Genomic DNA, 4,673 nt, shown 5'->3' with positions numbered 1-4,673 from the left:
GAGATGGCTCAGTGGTCTAAAGCACCTACTTAGAACAAGCTTAGCAAAGCACAGGGACTGCAATTCAATCCCCAGCACCACATGCCAGCCAGCCCCGACCCCTGGTGGGCTGAGCTGGCCACACACACACACATAAATAAATAAATAAAATTTTTTAAAAAATAAAAAATAAAAACAGGGTCAGGGAGACAGTTCAGGGACAGGGGAGATAGCTCAGCAGCATAAGCTCCGGCCAGGCAAACGCAAGATCCCAAGAACCAAAGAATAACAACAAACAGTGCCCCAAAAACCTTACTAGGCTTTCCTCATTCTCTTTAATTTTTTTTTATTTTTACGGAGGGGTCTACAGGATGGTCAGGGTCTCACTACTAGATCCAACTTATAGTGATCCGCCTGTTTACAGCCTTCCAAGAGCTGGGGTTATGGGTGTGTGCCACCACGCCCAGTCTCAATTGCTGTCTCAGGGTGGGGAGGGGGCGGCACAGCAGGCCTGGGGATCAAACCCCTGGCCCCTGCACTTGCTTGCAGGCACTTAATCCGCTGAGCTATTTGGCTGACCCTTTTCCTCATTCTTTAAAAAAAACAAACAAACAAACAAACTCTTTTGTACCCAACTGTGATCTTAAGCATAAAAACATGACATTCGGGTGAAGCCCAGGATTAAAAAGTACAACTTCTTTTGTGATTTTTGAGGTCACAAGAGATCTTCTACATATTTCCTAGAAAGAGGGAACACCTAACCGAAAGGTCGGTCCAGGGATGGCATGGGAAGTTTCCACACCGGCTTAGGGAGAGACACTGCAACCAAGTTTGAAGACAGAACAGAAGAGGAGCACGTGACACGGGAGAGTCATTATCTGTGACACGCAGTGTTCCTAAAAAATCAATATGGGAAGAAAAATAACCCAATAGAAAAGTAAGGAGTTTGCGCAAGAAGAAATCTAAAGGTCAATGAAGAGATGAGGAGAAAGTGTGCCCTCATCTAAATCAAACAAATAACATCCCAAAACAGCCGGAGGGTAGCATTTTTCATTTAGCAGATTGGCCAAGAAGGAAAAAAGCGGCACAGATTCCAAGGGTGCTGACGCTTAGGCAAAGCTGCATCCGCCCGCAGCAGTGGAGTGAGGCCCTCGCAGGGATGGGAGTCTGGGCGGCTGCAAGGAGAGAAGAGAGTCAAACACTGCGGCCCCAGGATGTCACTATGTCACCAAACCAGCGATGGACCGTGCAGAAATACTAGCACCTGGGAAAATCAACGCACCATGGCATTTGCTGTGACAATAAATATCAGAAACAGCTCTGATGTCTGTAGCAGTGGGGGATGTTGGGGGTGTGGGGGGAGCTGAGCCCATAAGAGCACAGAAGGTATTTGGGGGATCTCTGTAACTCCCTCTTCATCTGTATTTTACTTTATTTTATTGTTTGGAGAAAGGATCCGGCTGTGTAGTCTAGGATGGCCTCTAATTCAAGGAGATCTTCCTACCTCAGCCTCCCAAGTGCTGGGATTACAGAATGTGCCATCGCACCTTGCTAACTTCCGTTTAAACTTACAGAAAGCATAAAACTACTCTTTACAAGACTCTTAAAAACCCAAGTTATAATTCATAGCTGAGTGGGTGGCGGCGGTTGCTTCCCAACGCCGGCTGCTGCGCACGTTGTAGTCCTGTGAAGCCATGTCAGGCGACACAGCCACGGAGCAGGCAGCTGAATATGTCCTAGAGAAGGTGAAGAAAGCTGAAAAGAAATTAGAAGAGAATCCATATGACCTTGATGCTTGGAGCATTCTCATTCGAGAGGCACAGGTTTAGTGATATAGGATTACATTTCCTTCTCTATGGGTCCAATCACACTACTTGGTTATGCAGTAAATGATATTTTCATAATCCTAAAAAAAACCACCCAAGTTATAGTACAAATATATTATGATCCCATTAAATATCCTCTTTGAGAACCAGGGATATAGCTCAGTAGCATAGTGTCTACCTGGCAGGCTCAAGTTCCTGAGTTTGATTCCCAGTACCCTCCCCCCAAAAAATCCAGTATGCTAATGTGTATAATATATTTTCATTCCATAAGGTTTATGAATAGCATTGTTTGAATTGTAATAAAGACATAATTCTTTTATAATGTAAAAAAACAATAAAGGATTTAAAAACAAAGTAGAAACAGGTGATTTTAAAATAATGAAGATGGGGGCCAGGGAGATAGCTCAGTGGAATAAGTGCTTGCCTGGCAAGTGCAAGGTCCTGAATTCAATCCCCACTACCACAAAAAAATAAAATAATGAAGATACCATTTATCTATTTTTTTACTTTTATTTTATTTATTTATTGTGGTACTGGGGATTGAACTCAGGACTGTGTCCTTGCCAGGCAAGCACTTATTCTACTGAGCTATTTCCCTAGCCCTTTATTTATTTATTTATTTACTTATTGATAGTGGATTTTGTATCTTATTTTAAAAATCTTCACCTAAAGCAGAGTTGGAAAGTTTCCCTTTGTTTTCTGCTAGACTTTCCCAAGGTTTGGCTTTTCTGTTGAGGTCTGTGATTACTGAGCAAGTTATAGGCTAAAGCCAGAACCCTTCTTCCTCGATATTTAATCTTGGGCACCATACATTTAAGCAACAGTACTGTCTTCCCCATTGAGTTGGTTTGGCACTTGGTAAGCGTTAGTTCCCCCTTCTTCTGTGCTTATCCTGACCTCAGGGGTGCACTGTCTTCCTTGCTGTGGCTTTGTGGAAGATCCTGGCAAGGCACAGGATCTTCACTTAGGAAGCTGAGGCAGGAAGATCGCAGTGAGTTCGAGGCCAGCCTGGGCTACATAGTGAGTTCAAGGCCAGCCTAAAGATATGGTGAGACCCTATCTAAAAATAAATAAAAATTAAAAAATCAATAAAAGTTTTTTTAAAAGATCCTGAAATCCGACCTTCCAATACTGTGTGATCTGACCAGCTCTTCTTTTTCCATATTGTTTTGGTTCTTCTAGGTCCTTTTCCTCTCTAAATACATTGTAAGATATATTTGCCAATTTCTGCTCTTCATAAGGCCTGGACACTTTCTATGAGGCTTGTGGGGAGTATGCAGAGCTGTTGGAGGGTCGCTGTGACCTTAACATAGTGGGTTTTCCTGGGCATGACATAGTTACATCTCCCCACTTATGGCCTTTCTAATTTCTTCATTTTTACAGTTTCAAGTGTATAAACCTCACATGTCACATGCTAAATTTCTTCGTATTTTATTTTCGATGATGTTGTCAAATGAGTCATTTTAAAATTCCTTTTTCTTTTTCTTTTTTTCTTTTTTTCTTTTTTTTTTGCAGAACCGGGGATTGAAATCAGACCCTTGTGCTTGCTAGGGAAGCACTTATTCCACTGAGCCATCTCCCTGGCCCCGTAAAATTCCTTTTTCTAACTGTTCTTTGCCAGCATATAAAAATATAACACCTTTTGTAAATTGACTTTTAACATGAAAACTCCTTGTGTTCACTCCTGGCTTCTGGCTCTGACTCTTGCCCTCCCTGGGGTTCATGCACACTCGCATCTCACGGGCCAGGGGGACAGGTTTATAAATCTCTTTCCTATCTTTCCACCATTCACTTCCCCTTCCAGCCATATCATATCAGTGAGGATCTTGCAACAGATGCGGTGGGGCATGGTGAAAGCAGACTCCTGCTCTGATCTGATCCTCATTAGCTGGAGTCTGTCACCAGTGAGTGGATGCCGCCTGGCCTTCTTGTCCACATCATCGCTCAAGCCATGCTTCTGTTCCTGCTTTGCTGAGAGTTTTCACTGTGGCTCAGTGTTAAATCTTGTCAGTTTTCTCTGTGCCTTTGAAAATGATCGCATAGTTCTCCTCCTATCCTGCCAATATGCAATGAATTACACTGGCTGGTATTGGATATTAAACCAACTTTGCATTCTTGGGATAAGCTCCACCTGATAAAAGTGTTACCCTTTTGATATATCAGTGCATTCAGTAGAATTTTATTAAACATTTATTTTTGTTGAGACAGGGTCTTGCTATATAATGGGCTGGCCACCAATTTGTAGCAACCCATCCACCCAGCCTCCCAACTGCCATACCTGACCTTTAGAGACTTTTGAATCTGTGCTCCTGGGCACTGTTGGTCCCACGTTCTCTTCCCGTGATGCTATGGTCTGCGTTGGGCAGCAGTGTAATATTTGCTTCACAGATTTAGTTTAAAACCAGTCTTTCCTCATCTGCCTTTTTTTTTTCTTCTGTATTTTAAACAGGGGAGCTCCAGTGGCACAATCGGGTAGCGTGTGGTACTTATACTGCATTTAAGACAGGATCTACAGGGTCTCACTACACAACAAAACTTTATCTTATTCTATTTTATTTTATTCAGTGCAGGGTCTACAGGGTCTCACTATACAGATCAGACTCATAGTGATCCTCCTGTTTTCAGCTTCCCAAGCGCTGGAATTACAAGCTACAGGTATGCACTGTCACACCCAGTCTCCATCGCCATCTCAACATGCCCACGGGGCAGAGCCAGCATGGCAGGCTGGGGATAGAACCTCCAACCCCTGTGTCTGCCTAAGCAGGCACTTTAATCTGCTGAGCTATCTGCCTGGCCCTCCTCATCTGTTTTATAAAATAGTCCATGTAGAATTGATTTTTTTCTTAATTTTTTTTTCATAGAAAGTTT

The 4,673-nt window shown here is 42.9% G+C and overlaps 1 pseudogene; it reads left to right on the top strand.

The window, feature by feature from the left end:
- The first annotated feature begins 1,673 nt into the window (after positions 1 to 1,673).
- Positions 1,674 to 1,851, top strand: LOC101567997 (annotated as a pseudogene).
- Positions 1,852 to 4,673: the final 2,822 nt, after the last annotated feature.

Source organism: Octodon degus, unplaced genomic scaffold (assembly GCF_000260255.1).
Source record: "Octodon degus isolate 3935 unplaced genomic scaffold, OctDeg1.0 scaffold00254, whole genome shotgun sequence".
Taxonomy (NCBI): Eukaryota; Metazoa; Chordata; class Mammalia; order Rodentia; family Octodontidae; genus Octodon; species Octodon degus.
This window is presented reverse-complemented; position numbering and strand designations above follow the sequence as displayed.